Consider the following 22295-nt stretch of genomic DNA (forward strand, 5'->3'; position numbering starts at 1 on the left):
CCTGTCATTGGCCAGAGAAGATCACATGCTTAGCCTGGCATACCCAATCCCTGACAAAAGAACAGAGTATACAAAACTAGCCTAGAGTAATCAGGACCCACATGCTGGTGATGAAACTGGGAGAAGAAGGAAAACTGGAACAAAAAGGAGGGGAAATGGAGTATTGAGTATGCAGCCAACAGTGTCTGCTGTGTCATCATTTCAAAATAAATGGATATTATTTTGCTTAGAGGCATAAATCATGTTTTCTTTTAAATTTCAGTTTTCTCCTCTTTCTTTCCATTCTTTTCAAAATAATGTAATTTAACCCAGAATAGTATGGCTATGATAATAGCTATTGACCTATTTTATTTTTAAATGGCAGCATTATTTTCACCAACTCTTCTGGTTATAATAAATTACACTTAGTGGTAATTTTGACAATTTAAAGTAAAAAGTCAACATGTATCAATAGAGACCATGAATCTTGATGAAACCCTTTATAAATGCATTGTCCTCAGCCATTGAGTATAGCATTGCTAATATTGATCTAAGTGCCACCAATCCATTATGTACAGAAACAGTCATAGGAATTGACTGTTTATACTTTGGTTGTAAAACTCAGTACAAGAATGTTGGCATATTATATTAGCTTATTCTGAATTTCAGGGAAGGTGAAACACAAAAGTAAGGCTAATAGGGAAGCTTTTTTTTCTTCTTTAATCTCTGGAGATGTTTACAAACAGGATCCCACGGTAGAGGATTGTACAAAATGATGAAAGTAAGCACCTAATAGATGCTGACTGTTAATACGTAATGAATTGACTTGCCCTCCTATAATTCCTTCCTACTCGCTAATAAACTCTGTGTCATATGTATATCACGTATGTATGTACATATCATGTATATAAGATATGCATAAATATACACATATACATATACGTTTTATACAATGTCTATGTATAGGATAACAAAATAGAATAATACTAGAATAAAAAATTAATAACTAGGCCAGGCGCAGTGGCTCACACCTGTAATCCCAACACTTAGGGAGGCCAAGGTGGGCGGATCAACGAGGTCAGGAGTTCAAGACCGGCCTGGCCAACATGGCTAAACTCTGTCTCTCCTAAAAATACAAAAGTTAGCCAGGCACGGTGGCAGGCACCTGTAGTCCTAGCTACTCAGGAGGCTGAGGCAGGAGAATTGCTTGAACTGGGGAGGTGGAGGTTGCAGTGAGCCGAGATCACGCCACTGTACTCCAGCCTGGGAAACAGAGCAAGGCTCCATCTCAAAAAAAAAAAAAAGTTAATAATAACTATACCTTATCAAATGCTGACAAGATGACAGAGACTGTACAAGAAATGTTACACATACTGGTTCATTTAATTTTCACAATAACCGCGTAAGATCATTATTATCATCTGCGTTTTGTGAATAGCTCTCCAAAATCCAGAGTGGTTGAGTAACTCATCCAAGATCACACAGCAGTAGATCCAAGATCACGTGGTAATAGAGGAGTATTCAGATCCATGTTTATCTGAACTCCAAACTTTTGTTCCTTTCATGACAATTCTCAAGTTACATATCTAGCAAAAAGAAACCTGAATAGCAGTGATAGAGAAAGTAACTTATTAAGGACGGCAGGCAAATAGACATTGTGTTCCTGCTTCCTGGTAGAGGAGCAAACGCCATTGACTTTCCATGGGCAGAGAAAAGCAATGAGCAAAGGAAGCACAAGCATAGCAGACTTGCCCATCATGTGCCAAGTCAAGGAGATGAAAATGCCTCCTCAGATGGGAGCATGGATTTGTTCATGTCAAATCAGCAGGTCTAATTGTCACTGAAGGTCAACTGAGCGTCATCCTCTGTAGATGACACTTGTAACTAAAAGAAGGAGAAAAGACAAGCTTCTTAAAGGCAGGAAAAGGTGCTCCCTGGAGGACTGGGGCTTCTCTAGTTTGTGGTAAAATATGACTTAAGGTAAAACTTTTGTTGACATCAATTTAATTCATGGCAAAACTTCACACAGAAAATTCCATAATATATTGAGAGTAGGGAAATTAAGAAATCCCAAATGAACAATAGAGAAGGATTCAGGAACTACTTTCAGTCTTTTTTTATTGACTTCTTTTTGATCATCAAAGTTGCTTTCATCTTTGTAGTGACAATAGCTTTTTAGAATATTTCTTACACTAATTCCTGATATCTTCTATTAGGCTACAGTTTACCAAAGAAATGTCAGGAAATACCCATGGGTAAAGCAGAATATTTCATAATCTTTGTAACCATGAGACGTTGGGTTCTTTCCACAAGGTCCTAGGGTGTAGCTAAAAAAAAAAAAAAAAAAAAAATGCCAGTTGTTTCAATTAAACTGAACAACAAATAATAGATATTTAACAAATACTGTTCATCTATATTTAACTTAATCTTTTATCCGAATTTGACCTATGTCCCCCTTTAAATTTGTGACACTAATACAAATAGTCAAAAATAATTAGAACTAGGCTGGGCATGGTGGCTCATGCCTGTAATACCAGCACTTTGGAAGGTCGATCACCTGAGGTTAGGAGTTTGAGACCAGCCTGGCCAACATGGTAAAACCCCATCTCTACTAAAAATACAAAAATTAGCCAGGCATGGTGGCGGGCACCTGTAATCCCAGCTGCTTGGGAGGCTGAGGCAGGATAATCGCTTGAACCTGGAAGGCAGAGGGTACAGTGAGCTGAGATTGTGCCATTGCACTCCAGCCTGGGTGACAAAGCAAGATGCTGTCTCAAAAAAAAAAAAAAAAAAAATTAGAACTATTTTCATAGACACTTTTTAGGATCTGCTAAGTATGAGTTTACTAAGGATATCTAAAATGTTGAGATTGTTACATTATGAATGTATTTTTTTGTTGTTCGTCAAAGCAACTTCAGTAACAGTAGCTAGTCTCACATCAGCCAATCAAACAACTAAAATGTGTTTGAAACAGCCCCTGAGAACTATCTTCTCTTTCTTTTCAAGCAAATATTGTTATCCTGATACTAGTTGCATTAAGGAATCAAAATTGAAACTGGCAGAATTACAAAAGACAATTTCCTAAGCTGCTTTTTTTAACTTGCTTGCTTTAAAAAAGTTTAAATGGTTTCTGGTTTTCATTTAAGAAAAATTTCTGTTTTGATTCTATAAAAACAAGAAATGAATGAGGCATTTTAAAAGTTATGTTTTTAATTAAGAACAAAAAGCTGCTTCTCATCAGGTCTTGGTGGGTGGCATCTTCGTTGCCCACCACATGCCTTGGTGCCACCAACTCTCTCTTCTGTCCCCTCATGTGGACAGATCAGCACACGGAGTCCTCAGGGAAGGTGTACTCATTGGGAGGCACAAAGGGTTAATTTACTCCTTGTGCAGATTCAAGAGAAATAACACTAATAGAATCAGGAAATAAATTGTCCAAGTCAGCTTTACAAAAGTGTGATGTTTTCTCTAATCAATAAACAGCAATTTAAAATCACCATTATTTTTATTCATAAGAGGAGGTAATAATTTCTAATTCCAGTTTAATCTGAGCAAGAACCCCATAATTTTATCAAAGAAGGGAGATCAGAGCTTGAGTCAGACTTCTTCATTGTGCAAAAAAACTGAGTCATCAGGAAGGATGTGACTTCCCTAGTGTACAACACAGTAGTGGCAGACCCAGGGTAGGTCCGTAAGTGGTCTGCTTACTCCCAGAATGTTATTTTCCACTGTGTTAAACACTCTGTAAAATGGATATTTGCCATCTGTCACTCGGGTGCAGGTACAGATTAAAATATTATGGATAAAACTAAAATTCACTGAGTTTCATTATTCACAATGGGGAGCAAACAATGTTTCGTTATTCACAATGAGACTAGATAATTTGGCTTGATAAATTATACAAAAGAAAAGGAAGAAAATAAATAGCCTAGAAGTTTTCTTGGTATTCTTAACACTGAGTAAAGCATGTATTTATAACAAAGACACCAAACAATGTCAGATTCTAACGTAACAATATGTGGATATTAACATTCACAGAGCTAAACCCCTGCTTCAAACTGGCTATCTTAAAATTTGAAAGTATGAATAGCTTTAATTACGTTGATCACTCAGTTTCCCAGAAGAATATTTTATTAAACAAATTAGTGAGGAAAAAAACAATACTTTAGAGATGTTCTAATAAATAAAATACAATGCTGAGTGTTTCACAGGAGACTCAGTCTTTTTTTACTCAACATTTTATTCTTTTAATAGGTATGTTTTGCTAAACAGTGTTAGGTCTGAGAAGAAACGAAGATGAATAAGTTACAGATTTTGCCCTCAAGGAGTTTACAGTCTGATAGAGTAAATGGAATGTGTATAAAATGTAGACCCCAGGCATGAAATGGAAGTTTGTTCTTTTTTTTTTTTTTTTTTGTTGCCCAGGCTGCAGTACAGTGGCGCTATCTCAGCTCACTGCCACCTCCGCTTCCCGGGTTCAAGCGATTCTCCTGCCTCAGCCTCCCAAGTAGCTGGGATTACAGGCACCCGCCACCACGCCTGGCTAGTTTTTTTATTTTTAGTAGAGACAGGATTTCACCATATTGGCCAGGCTGGTCTCGAACTCCTGACCTTGTGATCTGCCCACCTGGGCCTTCCAAAGTGCTGGGATTTACAGGCCTGAGCCACCGCACCCAGCTGGAAGTTGGTTCTTTTTCTAAATGGCTTGGAGGCTGAGAATCACTATATGCAGAAAGAACACAAGCACTGGTCCTTCCTTCCATCTTCCCTAATCCTGTGGGAAGGAAGGGGAGGATCTTTAACCAGGGGAAGGTTAGGGTCCCACTGCCTAGGCAGTGTGTGGCACTTGCTAATTTGGGGTTTTTTCAAGAGCTTGCAGCCCTCAGGGGAACTGGGTCCTTCCAAAGCTGGTCAGAAGGGATCAGCATTCTGCCAGCCTTCTCTTGAAGGCACCTGGCTTCTACCTTGTCTTGCTGTCTTGGGCTGGCCCTGGGGTCCTCTTTGGTTTTCTGCTCAGTATTTTTTGCAGCCAGCTGGTTTAGTTCTAAGTCTCATCTGGTTTTGCAAGCATTAAAGGCCTGGACTGTGCAGGCACAAGTGACTCATACATTATTTTAAAATAGCTAAAAGTCACACTTTAACATTTCGATCACAGCTTTGCAGCAACTAACTTCATGTTTAAGGCCTAGACACATCAACTAATTTAGGAGACACTAGTGACCAAAGACAGTCTCCGTGGTAATTGTGTGTGTTTAGGAGTTGCAGGGTGGGGAAAGAGGTTCCCTCTTGGGCTGCAGGGTCCCAGAGACCCTCACCAAGGCACAGGGAGAGACATCAGAAGAGGCTTCAAGGACTGTCATGATCTAGTGGGAGAAGCGCTGCTGGTTCTCAGTTTACTTTTGTCACTACTAATCATGTGGTCATGGGTAAGCCACTCAACCTTTCTGGATATTGGGTTCCTAATCAGTAAAATGTTAGTAAAAATATCTTCCCACAGGGTTCTTGGGAGCATCGAAACAAGATAAAGTGTGTAAAAATATTTCAAAAACTATAAAACATCATAGAGATGCAACGTGTGTGATACAGTTATTTATAGAGGAGAAGGGAACATCTGGGCTGGGCATTAACAGACAGAAAGGACATTCTAGTTAGAGGGCAGAGTGAGGAGCAGAACATGCCCAGTGTTCAAGGGACGTTGAGTAACATCTTGACCAGAAGGTGTGATATCAGTGAAGAGGAAAACAAGAACCAGAAAGTTCATTTTGTTCATTTCATCCATTAAAAAAAGAGAAGAGGGATCCTTTGTTACTGAGTATCTACTCTTCACTGAGCACTGTGGTGTGTGTCAGGACCACCAGCCAATTCTGGATGGAATGCTGAGCGGTTCAGTCATCTGTTAGAAAGCAGTTGCCAGCAACGGAGGACTTTCTCTTTGCTGGGGAGAGCTAGATGACTGAGGTTATATTTTAGGAAGGTTAGTCCAGCAGGGAAGATGAACAAGAAATGAAAGGAGACCAATTCAGATGTTTTTGCCTAAAATTCACATCACTGGTCACAAGAGAAATATGGAAGGCTTGAACTGGATATTGTCAAAAGGGGTAGAAAGAAGAGGGTAAATGTGAAGACGCATTTAAAAGGAACAATTCAGACCAGGCGCGGTGGCTCATGCCTGTAATCCCAGCACTTTGGGAGGCCGAGGCGGGTGGATTACAAGGTCAGGAGTTCAAGGCCAGCCTGGTCAAGATATTGAAACCCTGTCTCTACTAAAAATACAAAAATTAGCCAGGCACGGTGGCAGGTGCCTGCAATCCCAGCTACTCAGGAGACTGAGGCAGGAGAATCACTTGAACCCAGGCAGCAGAGGTTGCAGTGAGCTGAGATCACACCACTGCACTCCAACCTGTGTGACAGAGTGAGACTCCATCTCAAAAAAAAAAGAAAAGAAAAGAAAGAAAAATTCAAGCCCGGCATGGTGACTCACGCCTGTAATTTCAGGACTTTGGGAGGCTAAGGCAAGCAGGGTGTTTGAGCCCAGGAGTTCCAGACCAGCCTGGCCAACATGGTAAAACCCCATCTCTTAAAAAAAAAATGCACAAATACTAGCCAGGTGTGGTCATGCGCACTGGTAGTCCTAGATACTCAGGAGGCTAAGGTAGGAGGATCCCTTGAGCCAGGGAAGCAGAGGTTGCAGTGAGCCAAGATTGCGCCACTGTACTCCAGCCTAGGCTACAGAGGGAGATCCAGTCTCAAAAAAAAAAAAAAAAATATATATATATATATATATATGTATGTATGTATGTATATGTATATATGTTTAAAAAGGTAAAATTTACAGAATATAGAGATTTGGAGAGTGGAAGAAAGGCAAATGTTGAAAATAATACCATGTTTTTAAATTGATAAGCTGGTGTATAGTGGACAATGACACTATCATTTTTTTAGATGTTTCATCCTAGATGCTAGCAGGAGGACATTCATTTGGACGCATTTAAATGAAAATCTGAATCCAGAAGTCAAGAAAGAGCCCTAAGACTTTAAGCATGTCAGAGTTATCTTGATGCGGATATAGCAGAAACCCAGAATGTGTGGATAATATTGACAAGGAAGAGCATAGAGGGATATAAGAGGGCCATGAGCAGATTGGTAAGCAGGGCCACAGCCATGGGAGCAGATAAGATAGAGGAGGATGCAAAGAGGATTGTAAAGGAATGGACAGGAAGAGCAGAGCCAGGAGAATTTAAAGCCAGGAAAACCAAAGAGAATTTCCCACTAGACTTTACACCCCTTAGGGTAAGGGCCTGATCCGTCATCTTCATGGCATCCACCAGCGCTTGTTGAATTGAATCACTATGTAAGGCCTTTGCTTTCCCGAGCCCCCATCCTCAAACCAGCCCTACCCACCTGATGTCCCACTTTTATCTATCTGTGCCTTTGCAGCACTTCCTGTGGCCCCCTGATGTGGTTAGACTTTGTGTCCCCATCCAAATCTCATCTTAAATTGTAATCCCCTGGTGTTGAGGGAGAGACCTGGCGGGGAGTGACTGGATCATGGGGAGCGGCTTCCCCCATGCTGTTCCTGTGTTGGTGAGTGAGTTCTCATGAGATCTGATGGTTTTATAAGGGGCTCTTCCCCTTTCTCTCTCACTAACTCTGTCTCCTGCACCTTGTGAAGAAGGTGCTTGCTTCCCCTTCCGCCATGACTGTAAGTTTTCTGAGGCCTCCCAGCCATGCAGAACCGTGAGTCAATTAAACCTCCTTTGTTTATAAATTACTCAGTCTTGGGTAATATCTTTATAGCAGTGTGAGAACGGACTAAAATCCCCCCACCATCACAATTAAAGCTTTTTCCATCGAACTCCCTGAGTACTTGGTGCACTCTGAGGGTGGGACCTGAGCTGGGACTGTGTCATGTTGCTCCTTGTATCCCACCATTTGGCTCAGCATCAGGCCCAATGGTACTTGGTGAATTAATGGGAGGAAGAGAGAAGGGATGGAAAGAGGGAGAGGGAGGGTGACAGATGGAGGGAAAGAGGGAGGAAGAATTAGCCGGATCACAGGCCGCAGGGACTTTGAGGACAAAGAGTTCCAAAAGCTGCTGAGCTTGGGGAACTTGGGTACTGATCACAGGCCCTTGTTATTGGGCCTCCTAAATATATTCTAAGTGACTTTTTCTAAGTGTGTTCTTGTCTAGACTTAAAATATATATATACATAAAAGATATTCTTTTATCATTTTCATCCGGGGTGGTCATTTCATCTGCTAGGATCATTCATGGCTTCTCTGGGCCCTCAGCTATTCCTCAGACATTATAGCACCAAAAGGGTTCACAGGTCAGGGGAAGATGAAGAGAAAGCAAAATGCCAATGCCCTGCTCATGTGGCCCATCTTTCTGCTGTCCCCTAAAACAAGACAGATTTTTCTTTCAGATCTCTCCTGTAAGAAGGCCAAAGCAGAAAAGACACCAAAAAAGTCCTTGATTTTTCTCTACAGATGAACTTAGCATTCTGCTGATTCCTTCTTGGGTCTCTGGGTTTTTAAAGAATAAAACTTGGTCCCTTTAGTATAGGCAGCTTTCAGGTAATATTAGACGTCTCTAGAAGCGCCTTCTCTCCTTCCGCCTGTTATACCATCACAACTGGTATCGTTTGTATTCCCAAAGAGTTGATTTGCCTTCCACAATGCCGAGTGATCTATCTGGGAGTAGCGTGGATATTAGGAGAACCAAAATCAATAAACTGAAAGCTTTCAGTGGATAGCACTGCTTATCTTTAAACCACCTCAGTCATCATAAAGGGTAACCAACAAATCTATGGAGTCACAGATAGCCTTAAAGAAGATGCTGTAGAGACAGAAAATCAATTGTGCAACAATTGTGACAATTGTTGAAAAGAATTGGTCTTCTACAGATTTCCAAGCCTTTAATTTCCATTTTCCATAAAAGATTTTAAAACTTCACAGTCTTAGCTGCTGTTGGACAACTCATCTGCAGTGAAGTCTATTTAAAAGTACTAACAACTCAAAGCTATGTTTCATCCCAAAGCACATTATGAAAACAGGAATTGCAACAGAAATGTAATTCAAAGACTTTTATTGACTTTTCATGTTTAATGGTTATTATTCTGGTTTGTTTCGAGTAATTTTAATAACCACAGTTTATTTACAAAATTCAGACTAATTCTTTTGTTCCCATGCCAACAAAATACATTTGTTCCCAGACAGCTGGTATGATGCATCATTCTAAGACTTGTTATGAGAGATAGAACCACATTTAATTTTGGCCACATGTTATTCTCCGTGATAGTTTGAATACTTGCCTCTGTTTTCTGAAAAAAAAACAACCAAAAAAAAAAAAAAAAAAAAAAACCCTTGAACCTGTGTCAAGGACATTAGTATTTTTATTAAATATCATCTTATCAAAATATTTCATATAAATCAGTTATTCTGATAGATTTTGGCGGCAAAGCAAGTCAAACACTTGTACCCAAAACCCCCACTAAAAACCATATAGAATGATTGCAATGCCATTTTTAAAGGATCACTTAAAGCACTCTTCTGGTGTGAACGTGCTCTGTTTCATCTTTGCTTTCTTGAGATTCTCTTTGTTTTTAACCTCGCTGGGCTGACTGTGCTGGGGGAGGAGAAAAGAGGCGGGATCCTCTCTGTGCTTGCTGCATGTTTTTAATCCCGTGCTTTGCTGACATATCAAATCCACGTGTCAGCAAAGCACCGACTGCATCGCTGCAGCTGTTTTTCCATAAAGCATTTTCTGCATTGTTGAAGTGGCTCTTCGTCCCTCCAGTGAATACTGAGGGATGATGAAGACCACAGGGAGGGCGCAGGAGCACACAGGGCTTTGACTTGGGACTGGAGGGTTCAAAGCCAGGCTGTGCCTGCCTTGGGGCCAGGTCTCATCTTCTATTCTTAGAATGAAGTAATGGGTATAGTCTCATTTCTTTCCATTTACTTTTTAAGACAGTTTTGGCTTTAATTTTCACCTTATTAAAAATTATGTTTTTGATTAAAACATATGATTTACTCCCAACAAGTAAATTATGGAAACTCTTAAAGAATAAAATAGAAAAAGCTTAAAACCAAGATGTGTTCTATCCCAGCTTTTAAAATTGGTGGGCAAGCAGAATTATCAAGCATTAACCTGGGTGATCAAATATAGTTTCCCAGGAAGATAAAATGAATATATTTGTATATGTTTCCACAGTATTCTATCAAGTCTTACTGTTCTGACAGTACTAAGCACTGAATTCATGGAATTCAGTGAACAGGTAGAAAGGGAAAGTAGAGATCAACACAGTGATGGTAAAAAGAGGGTTGGGGGTGAGTCAGCAGAGAGAAATGTTTGCGACTACTGATTGTGCTTGTGACATTCAGAAAAATGTATCAAACATCCGAGAGGCCACTTAACTTGCAATTCCTTTTTTTGCTATAGTCCAGCCCTTTTCCTGTTGAGAAAGGGCTAGTTTGAGGTATAAGCAGTTGTAATTGTTTTTTGGCAAACAAATGAAAAAGCAGAGATTTATTTATTTATTTATTTATTTATCCATCCTTTTTGGAGACAGAGTCTTGCTCTGTCGCCCAGGCTGGAGTACAGTGGCTCAATCTTGGCTCACTGCAGCCTCTGCCTCCCAGTCTCAAGCTATTCTCATGCCTCAGTCTCCTGAGTAGCTGGGATTACAGGCACGCACCACCACACCTGGCTGATTTTTGTATTTTTAATAGAGACCTGGTTTCACCCTGTTGACCAGGCTGGTCTCAAACGCTTGACCTCAAGTGATCCACCCACCTCAGCCTCCCAAAGTGCTGGGATTACAGGCGTGAGCCACCGCGCCCAGCCAAAGCAGAGATGTTTTAAAGGTACCAGATATACATCAGTTGAAACTAGAAACAAGGAAAGAAAGGTGATTTTTCAATACAACAGACCATTCAGAAGTTTAAAAGGCCATTTAAATATATGTTCCATGTAGATACCCTGTTGGATTTATATACAAAATTAGACGGCATAGTTCCAGTAGAAAAAAAATACAGTTAGAAAATGTTCAAATGCACGTAATTTGTTGAATTAAATGAAAAAATAAGAATTAGTAAAGAATATAATGTAATTGTCATCATTTAAATTTTAGTAAGTGCAAGGTTTCTTTTGAATCCGGCAACTTAATACGTACTTAGCTCTCAGTATATACAAATAGCATAGAAAACTTGGTCATACTGTAGGAGCTTCTATTATAATAAAGGAAAATAAATAGTTTAAAAATCCTTTTTAGGTTTTGTATGTGAGATTTACTGCTGAGTTTATTCCAAAATGGTGAGAAGAAATAGGAGGTAAAGAGCACGCTGACAGCCAGATTGTCTAGTTTTTTATTATTAATAAGAAGGAATTTGTAGCCTGCTTGTCTTGGCCCTGACAAACTTATTTGGGGAGCTCTTGTCAGCTCAGTTAGGTAGCAAGCTGTGGTGGAAAGGGCACAGACATTGTGTTCAGATGCTTGTCCTGTTTCTTACGGTTGATAATCCAAGGGGTGGTGCTCAGGCCAGGCTCCCCCAGTTGAAACCAGAGCAGCAATTTATCTTATTTTTCTGCTCTTCAGCTTAAGATTTTATTTGCCTGAATGCCCTGAAGAAAGAATGAAAAACTAAACCGAATGATCCCAACTGCTGCATTCGGCACATAAGATTTTGAGGCTTTGTGTGATTTCATAAACAGGAAGGTAAATGAGATGGTATATCAGAGTGTGCCATGGTAACTGAATGAAGCTCAGCGTGAACTCTTACTGTAATCTCTTTAGATACTTTGAACCTTCAATTCACCAAACATTTACTGAGCACCTACTATATGACGTGGATATACATTGCTGAACAAACCAAACAAAACTCTTTGCCCTTGTGAAGTTTATGTTTCAGTGGTAGGTTCTTCTGATTTCTATATAAATTTTAGACTTGGTTTGTCAATTTCTAATGTCTTCCAGTCATTACTGTGAACACAGTATATCCTTTACTTTATTTAAACATTAATTAATTTTTCTATTATGTTTTACATTTTCTACGAAGATATCTTTAACATCTTTTGGGTCGTAGGATTTGCTCCTATTTAACATAATGTTGTTTTTAATGACTTCTTTTTTTTTTTTTTTTTTTTCTTTTAAGACAGAGTCTCACTCTTTCACCCAGGCTGGAGTGCAGAGGCATGATCTTGGCTCACTGAAACCTCCGCCTCCTGGGCTCAAGCGGTTCTCCTGCCTCGGCCTCCCAAGTAACTGGGTTTACAGGCACATGCCACCATACTTGGCTAATTTTTGTGTTTTTAGTAGGATGGGGTTTCACCATGTTGGCCACACTGGTCTCAAACTCCTGACCTCAAGTGATCTGCCCGCCTCTGGCTTCCCAGAGTGCACAGTGCTGCGTGAACCACTGCACCTGGCCTTAAATGGCATTTTTTTGAATTGCATTTCCTCACAGTTTGTTGCTGACATACTGAAATACAATTGACTTCGTATAGGCTCCCTTCATCACAATAAGGAATTTTCTTTCTATCCTTACTAAGAGTTCATTTTCCATTTTTAAAATCACAAGTAGATGTTGAATTTTCTTAAATGCCTTTTCTCCATCTTTTGAGGTAATCATATGAATTTTGTTTCTTATTCAGTGAATGCAATAAAATTTACAGGTTTATTTTCTAATGTTATTGATATAATAATAATAATATAATAAATTGCATTCATGGAATTAATCCCATTTGTTATCCCTTTTTTTAACCTGTAGATGGATTTTGGTCTACTAATATTTTGTTTAGGATTTTTGCATCTATGTTTCTCAGGGAGATTGGCCTATAGCTTTCTTTTATTATAATTTTCTCATCAGATGTTGATGTTAAAGTTTGCTGGCCTCATAAAACAAATTATTCTCTCTCTATTTTCTGGAAGAATTTGTATAAAGTTGATAGTCTTTCTTCCTTTAAAATATTTGGGGTACTGAGCATGGTGGCTCACTCCTGTAATCCCAGCACTTTGGGAGGCCGAGGTGGGTGGATCACTAGAGGTCAGGCATTCGAGACCAGCCTGGCCAATATGGTGAAACCCCATCTCTAATAAAAATACAAAAATTAGCTGAACATGGTGGTGGACACCTGTAATATATATGGTGGAGTTCACTGATGAAGCCATTTGGACCTAGACTTTTCTTTGTTGGTAGATTTGTAATTGATTATGGATATACTTTTTTTAGTAGTTAGGGTATTTAGATTTTTCTGTTTTTACTTCTGCCTAACTCTGTCTCTGTGTCTTCCTTCTGGAAATACAATTATATATATATTAGGCCTTCTAGCCCTGTTTCCTATGTCTGTTTTTATTCTGGATATTTTATTTTTACCCAGCCTCTAGCTCACTAACTCTCTCCTTAGCTGTGTCTAACCTACTCTTAAACTCATTCTTACTTTTCCTTATTATATTTTCCAGAGCTAGACTTTCTACTTAGTTCTTTTTGACTTACTTATTCTGTATCAAAATTCACAATCATTTTTCTTATTCTGTTGGACCTGTGTCTTGGTTCTTATAAAGTCTAAGTCTCATAACCATGATCTGGAGCTCACAAGGATCTTGTTTCATTGTCTTTTGTTTCTCTTGGCATGTTGTCTTGCTTCTTGTGAGTCTGGCTGTTTTTGATTGAGTGCCAGATATTTTACATGAAAATTTATAGAAACAATTTAAGACCTAGGATGATGTTAATTTCCTCCAGAGAACTTACATTTGTTTCTAGATAGACAGGTAGTGGCACTTGAAATCTTGAATAGCCTTAATTTATTTTCAGAGATTGAGATGATTTGAAGCTAAACTTCACTTCTGGAGAGAGCTGGTTTATTTCCAATTCACTCCTACTCCTAGAGTGTAGCCCTTTGGAATCCACCCAAAGCATAGGGATTTTATCAGACACTCCCCCTTAGTGAGCCCTGGACTGAAATTTTTGTCTCTTTGGATTTTTTGTGTGTGAAACTGTGAAAAGAAAGATTTGTTCAGCTTCTCAGCCTCTCACCAACCACTCTAGAATTGGCAAAGGCCACCATGTAAAAATGTCCCCACATGCCAGCTTTACAAATTCTCCTGCTTTATGTCATCTCCAGGATCTTGACCCCATAATTCTTCCCTGCTTTGTCTAACATTTTGAAACAGACCTGCGAATGGATTATCTAAACATTCATTAATAAGAGTGGAAAGTATTTGCATTTCCATGAATTGCTTGATCACATTTATTGCTAATTTTTTCTATTGATTTGTTTTTCTAATTTCATCTATAGAAGTTTATTTTTTGGCTGGGCACGGTGGCTCACACCTGTAATCCCAGCACTTTGGGAGGCCGAGGCGGGCGGATTGCCTGAGGTCAGGAGACTAGCCTGACTAACATGGTGAAACCCCGTCTCTACTAAAAATACAAAAATTAGCTGGGCTTGGTGGCGCATGCCTGTAATCCCAGCTACTCGGGAGGCTGAGGCAGGAGAATGGCTTGAACCCAGGAGGCGGAGGTTGCAGTGAACCAAGATTGTACCACTGCACTCCAGCCTGGGTGACGGAGTGGGACTCCATCTCCAAAAAAACAAAAAAGTTTATTTTTCACATAGTCTGTATGTTAATTATTTGCTAATTAGATAAGTTGCAAATACTTTCTCAGAATTGCTTATCTTTTAATTTTTATTCAATATTTTAATTTTTTGAGAAGACTATCTCCTATCTTTTTCCTTATGGTTTCCAAGCTTGCTTAGGAAGGTCCTCCCTAACCTAGATTATGAAATATATTCTCTTTTATTTTCTTATACTTTTGAGAGTTTTGTTTCATACATTTAACTCTTTAATCTACCTCAAATTTATTATGTTATGTGAGATATTATGTGGGATAAGGATTGGGGTAGACAGAATGGCCCGTGAGGGAGGTCCATACTCCATTCCCTGGCATCTGTGACTATGCACATTGCATTGCAAGAGATTTTGAAGATATAATCAAGGTTACTAATCAGTGACCTTAAAAAAGGGAGATTATCCCAGATTATCCAAGTGGTGGGGCCGATCCAGGCACATGACCACTAAGGGCCGAGAACTTTCTGTGACTGGAGGCAGAAGAACATGGCAAATGTGGCAAAAGGGGGCGGGGGGTGGCTAGAGAGATTTGAAGCATGAGAACCATTGCGCCATTGCCACTTTAAAGAGGGAGAGGACAACTTGATGAGGAGTAGCCGTCGCAAGGAGATGAGAGGGACCCCCAGCTCACAGCCAGCCAGGAAATGGGAACCTCAGCCCTGTAGTGCCAAGGAAGTGAATTCTGCCAACAACCCAAATGAGCTTAGAAGTGAATTCTCCCCGAGAGCCTCCAGGTAAGAGCCCAGGCCAGCTGACAGCTTGATTTTGACCTTGTGATACCCAGAGCTGAGGATCCAGCTGAGCTCCCTCAAACTTCTGACCTGCAAAACTGTGAGGGAATAAATCTGTGTTGTTTTAAGCTGCTAACTGGGTAATTTGTTACAGCAATGATAGAAAACTAATACAGGAATCTTACTAGTTTCCCTTCCAAGTAGATAGCCAGTTATTAATACTAATACCATGTACTGACTGAGATATATTTCTCACATTTTTTGGAAATGTCATCATTTCCAAAAATCAAATTTTTGATATGCGTGTGAATCTGGGACTTTTTCTTCTTTCTCACTCATTGATTTCCTCTGCCAGTATGAGCCATCTATTATGGTACTTAAGAGCATGAGCTACGGAGTCACAGTGCCTGGTTTCAGATCCCAGCTCTGCCACTTCCACTTAATTGCTATGGAACCTCAAGCAAGATATTGGCTTGATTTGCCTCAGTTTCCCTATCTTGAAAAAAGATTAATAGCGGTACTCACCTTATGAATTTGTTGTGAGGATTCAATCAGGTATTACAAGTAAACCCTTTTGGAAGAGTACTAATATGTAGTAAATATCCTCTATAAAGAGAAGCCTCCTCTCATCATCTTTTTAAAGAATTGTCTTAGTTATTCTTAAGCATTTTCTCCTTCACATGAATCTTGGGCTAAGATTGTAGAGTTCATTTTTTTTAATCCCACTGATTGTCTTATGGGGACTGTATTGAATTTATGAATTAGTCTCAGGACAATTGACATCTTTGCAATATTGAGTCTTCCCATTCAGGAACTTTACATCTCTTTGCATTTCATTAGTTTTTTCATTACAATTGAAATCTATCCTAATATGGACGGTTGTGTTGTACATTTCTTATTAAACTTATTCCCAAATGTATTATGGTATATTTTCTCTTCATGGATTTCCCTTGTTTTTTCCTAAATGGATAATTCTGGTATTTAGGAGTATCACCGTTGTCTCACCAGAGCTCTTACCAACATTACTTCTAATGAGCTTTCAGTTGATTTCTTAAATTTTCTAAGTAGGCAGTTGTATCATTCCTAAACAGGTAAAATGTTTGTATCTTCCTGCGTATATTTCATCCTTATTTATTAATGTTTGTCGTATTGCACAGGTGAGGCCTCCAGTTCCATATCGAACAGTACCAGTGATAGTATGTGGCCTTGTCTTTTTCTTTAATGAGAATGCCTAAGTTTCACTGAGAGAGTTTGCTTCCTGAGGATTTCTAGTAGCTACCTTTTGTTGAGTTCAGACACATCACCTTCATTCTAATTACCTGTGGACATATTTTGTCATTTCCACTAGACTAAGGCTCCTCTGAAGGCAGTGAATATATTATAGTAGGAATATACACACACGTACATATGTACTAAATATATATACACACACACATACACACACACATACTATAAATACATACTATATATACATACACACATATGTACTATATATACATACACACACATATACATATGTTGTGTGTTGGTGTATATGGTATATCTGTTTGTTCCACAGTCAACTTTCACCACACAGAAGATGAACAGAGTTTTTCTCCAGTTGGTACAGGGAGTTTGTACCAGTGAGAGACAGAAAGCCTCCAAGTCCTCTTGCATATGCAGGATGGAAACACCATTCTTCTTGTCCTTACATCAGTCACAAAGAGACTTTTTGGCCCTTTTCTCTTACACCTATCATTGGCTCCCTTAGACACAGTGCAAGATCCTCTTTTCTGAGACGTAGCGTTTCCCGTACGTGGGAGTACTTCTCCCCTTGTTGATGCGACCTCCCAATTTCCCCTTCGGGAGCTCTTAAAGTGTAGTCAGGGCTCTCTTTTCTGTGATGTCACCCTGTGGTCTGACCTTCAGATTCCTGACCCCCACTGACTACTGTTTTCCCTTTTGCCACCTGCTTATACTCCTTCTCTTTCCACCAGCTGCGTACTATTTGTTTTACCCACCCCCTTCTCAGCCAAACAACCCCAACAGACATCTGAGAAATATGCTTCCCTTTAGAAATAATAGTGAATATTTATATATTTATATTCTTTATATCTATTATGTTGTTTTGATAAATTTCTTTATAATAATGGGTTACTTTTTCAACAACTGTAGTGTAAGTTGATTCCCCAGTTATCTGTATTGAGCTTAATCTTGGTGCTCCACTACCACAGTGCTTTGTACAAAGCAGGCATTCAACTGCATGATCAGTAAATACAGGAGTAATATATTCCATAAGGTTTTGGACTCTGAGTTGGCTGACAGTCAGATTCATAATTCTGAAGTAGCATCTACTTAGTTTTCATTAATCCTTAAAATGGCTACATTTTTGCATAGGTGTATACTGACCTTTTTAGTGAAGCTTGTGAAAAACTGATTGTAGCATATGTGAAAATTAATATGTAATAAGTATTGACTGATGGTAACGTCTGTGAAAATTAAGTTGGTTAATTGTTGCAGGCTCTGTTTCTTTGTGAGCTGTGATATTTTGGAGCTTCTAAGTCTGGAGGAAGGTGGGGTTAAGGTGAAGCCTGAAGAATGCCTGATGGGTTTTAAAAGTTGACACTTGTTGGTATTCAGTTTTTAAATAGGGGACAAAGAATAATAAATGTGTTTGCATTTGTGTATATTAATATACTGCCAGTAAATAGAAAAGTTCTTGAGAATTTCAATTATGAGGGTTATTTTTTTTTTTTTTAGTTACAACTGAGTTATAAAAATATACAGAAAGTAACAGGACCCAAACAGTGAGTTGAAATCCTGCCTGTTGGGAAATTTTAACTATGATACCTATATAACTATTACGGTATAATTAGAGGATATTTTGAAAATGACAGAACACGAAAGTTTCAGACCCTCTTTTAAGCATCAATTAAAAAAAAAAACAAAAAACAAAAAAAAAAAACCTCAAAGAACGTATGCCCCAGTGAAGCGACAAGCAGGTTATTTTTAAAAAGAGAAGGTGCTTATTCAGCAAACATTTATTCAGCACCTACTATGTACCAGGAGCCATTAGCCTTGGACTGTAAGATAAATAAGAGAGTCTTTTTCCTGAAGGAGCTCATAGCCAAGTAGAAGAGATTTCTGAGGTTAATTTGCATTGACTTCTTACCCCAACATAATCCTATTTTTCTTCTCCTTTTTTAGACCTCAGCTTCTCAATCTCTCCTATTGACTTCTGATTTTGGGCCTTCCCCATACAGTAGATAATCTCTGTTTTCTGGTATTTATTCCCTACTTCTTCCAGCTATACATTCTCTCTCCCTCAGTGATATCATCTATCCCCACTGGCTTCAGGTCTCATTTATTGTGATGATTCTCAAATTGTTATCGCCAGGCTATGCATACTCTTTTTCAAACTCCAGCCCTACATTTATACCCCTGTGGTAACACACGCATTTCACTCTGGCATATCAGACTCTAAAGTCTAAAACTATTCCTTAGAAGAGAATTTCTTGCCACCAAATCTAGTTTTATGCTTGAATCTGGGGCTCGATCTCATACCATCTTTTCAAAAGGAAAGAGAAATGAGTCAGTAATAGGCAGTAGTAGAAGAATTAATCTTAACACCAGGCGAAGTCAAACTGGTAGCACGATTTCAGTGAGGAGAGAAGGGCCAGCTGCCCCTGTCCCAAAATGCTTCCCCTGCCTATCTGCCGAAAACTGAACTGATGGGGGCCAAAACATTCAGGTATTAGGGACTAGACCTTTACTTGACAATCAGAGGCTTTTTAATGCAAGTTACCCATTGAAATGGTCACACATTAGAGACTTTACCAAAAGAAGTTTGCTAGGAGAAAATGGGGAGAAAATGTGACAATGCGGGGCATTAGATGGGGAGGGCAAGATTCCGTAAGTGGAGTGATGGAGAGAGAAAGGAGAGGCCAAACGATCCAAAGAAAAGCATCTCTTGCCAATTTTGTATGGTGCTTGCCTGGCAGTCGAAAACAGCCTGTTCAAAAGTGACTTTGGCTAAAAGGGTGGAACAAACTCTTCCAGCCAATGAGTAACACTGAGTTGAGAGAATAGAAACCATCCAAATTCTAACAAACATGGAAAGGAAAGGAAACACTTCTTGTTCCATCCCAGGAAAGAAGGGAAAGTAACTCTAACTTGGTGCTGTTGTCAGAAAGCACTTTTATTCCTTTTCAGCTTGTGTGATCCCGAGAATGTTGCTTCCCGAAGCCACATGCAGTCAGGTGGTTTTAGAGTTTTCTCTGCCTTCTCTGCCCTTGCAGTTATGAATTATATAGACTTTTAGTGCTTAACTACAAACAGAAGATCTTCCAGGTGGGGGATCTGAGTTAGGAAAAGAAAAATGTGGAAATACAAGTCACAGGGGTAATAAGGTCTCTTGGATGTGGGTAGAAAGTTCCTGACTAAATGCCGAAGGCTTAACGTGTATATTGAATAGCTCAGCATACCTGGAGGGCACTGGGGATTACTGAAGGAGCAGGGCAGAGATGTTTTCGATGTGTGAATTGTTTACAAGCCAAAAACAAAATAAACATTGGCCCTGTCACCAACTTGTAGTTTATTGAAATGGAGTAGGTCCCCTAAGAATAGTGCACAAGGAGGCCAAGCACAGTGGCTCATGCCTGGAATCTCAGCACTTTGAGAGGCTGAGGCGGGCCGATCACTTGAGGTCAGGAGTTCAAGACCAGCCTGGCCAGCATGGCAAAAACCCATCTCTACTAAAAATACAAAAATTATCCGAGCATGGTGGTGCATGCCTGTAATCCCAGCTACTTGGGAGGCTGAGCCAGGGGAATCACTTGAACCTGGGAGACAGAGGTTGCAGTGAGTGGAGACCGCGCCACTGCACTCCAGCCTGGGTGACACAGCGAGACTCAGTCTCAAAAAAAAAAAAAAGTGCACAAGGGAGTGGCGCAGGCATCGGCCTCCCTCTGAGCATGGTAGCTGCTGCAGGTCAGACGTCACTGCTAGGTGAGCTTCCATGGGTCCTGCTGTGACTCATTATTGCGTGTTTTGCTCTTCATGGTTCTACAAGTTACGTTTATCCTCAGTATACAAATATCATAAACTGATTTTAATCAGGTTTCTAAGTTGGTCTAATTAAGTATGAGAAATTTAAAATACTGTATACCTGTACCTAAAATGAATGACCACCCTAAAATAGTATGGCTTCTAATTTTTAGCCTCTATGAAAGATTCCTCTTAATAGGTTGTGTGTGTGTGTGTGTGTGTGTGTGTGTGTGTGTGTGTAACAGTGCAAATGTTGTTAAAACTCATATCCTTCTTAAATTATAGATGTACAAGTGAAAATAATAAATATTTTTTTGCTTTCTAGCACATTATAGTGGGACAATTTTAGTCAATCCTATAAAAGATGCCAACTCAGAATATGTCATGTTATTACCCGCTCCATTGCCCTGGAGTTGTGATTCCTCCGTAATTCATCGGGCTTCTACATTTGGTTCCCTGGACATTCTCCCAAGCTTGTTCAACCATTAGCCTTCTGGAGTTCTGGGTTTAAGTACTGTCAGATCAGATTTAAATCATGTGTTAAGGCTTGGTGGGTCCATCATTGTCCTCAATTTAAGAAGCATTATAGAGGTCACGACATTGCTACAAAGAAGGTGGCACTAATCCCTCACTTTATAAAAGGGAATGCTGTGGTGTGCATTACACCAAAAGACCCAGCCCCACCATCACCACAGCCCAGAGAGCCAGCAATGTGTTCATTTCCTCCACCCTCCCTGCATACTTCCAGGGATGGGTAGTACAAAACCAGATGTAAACTATTTTTCAAATACTCCTCTGACTTAGCATTAAGTTTCCTTTAGACCAGATGCCAGTGTTTAAATAATATCCTGAAGGATCCAAAGAGAAGGAATGACTCATTGTGTTTCATTCATATAAAATCTGAAATACGGAGGGAAAGAGTACGAAGGAACCAAGTACCTTGAGTATGCCTTGCTGGAGTATAATAATTTGAAAAGAATACTGCCTCACTAATAAATGAAAAGAATACTGCCTCACTGATGAATGAGTGCCCAAAAGTGAAGTGTTTTTTTAAATTTAATTATCAATTGAACTTTCCATTATTTGTTATTAGTGCTCTTTAGGAAAAATTAAAAGCAAACCATTATGATTTCTTTTGCAAAGCAATTTGGTTATGTTTTCAGGAAATTGGGCAACGCTTGCTTTAAAGTGGCTCTGTCCTTTAATCACTTCCATTTACTTATTTTATTGATTTATACCTTGTTCTCTGCAATTCCTACTTTGATGACTTGCATCAATTAAGACATACAGCAAATAACAAAACTCTTTGTCTTTGTGTAAAGTTATTTTCTCTGGTGCTGCCTAAGTATTACCAAAGGCTTCACCCAGCACAAGAGACTAATGAACCCTAGATTACAGCAGGGTCACTCATCAGCAGATCACCAGTAATGTTGGCTACTAAGCATGTGGGTGTCCCATGAGATAGACATTGTATGAAAAAGGCCCCCACACTATGTAAAACAGAGACCAGTTAAAGGTTGCCCAGCAATGGAGAAGGTCCATCGAGGTTAAATAGCATGAATTTGTAGATGACCCTAATGAAACAGAAGCGTGTATTTTATTATTGCTATTTACTTTCTGTAGCAACAGAAGGTAGCCTGGGGATAAAGCATGCAGGTGTCAGGGAGCTCCCAGAGTTCAGGTTTGGCCCAAAAAACCCGGCAACATAAGTTTTTGTGTATAAATTGTAGGTTAAGTCACCAAGAGACTACACGAGGAAACTAACTCATTAATTCAGAAAGTAGGCAAGTTTTGAGTGATCACAGTTGAAATGCAGGTAAACAGTGAGGTAGGCAAGGTATTTGGAGATGTGGAAGTTGGTTTGGGAGCTGGGGCAGGTGTCAGTACCCAAAGCAATCCAGTCTAGCCAGTAGGGTGTGGCAGAGTT

The 22295-nt window shown here is 39.5% G+C and overlaps 1 protein-coding gene across 3 annotated transcripts in view; it reads left to right on the plus strand.

Annotated features, from left to right (window-relative positions):
• CEP112 (centrosomal protein 112kDa) overlaps window positions 1-22295 on the plus strand; it is a 587957-nt gene that overhangs the window by 534556 nt on the left and 31106 nt on the right. The window lies entirely within an intron of this gene.

This window comes from Mandrillus leucophaeus, unplaced genomic scaffold (genome assembly GCF_000951045.1).
Source record: "Mandrillus leucophaeus isolate KB7577 unplaced genomic scaffold, Mleu.le_1.0 Scaffold404, whole genome shotgun sequence".
NCBI lineage: Eukaryota > Metazoa > Chordata > Mammalia > Primates > Cercopithecidae > Mandrillus > Mandrillus leucophaeus.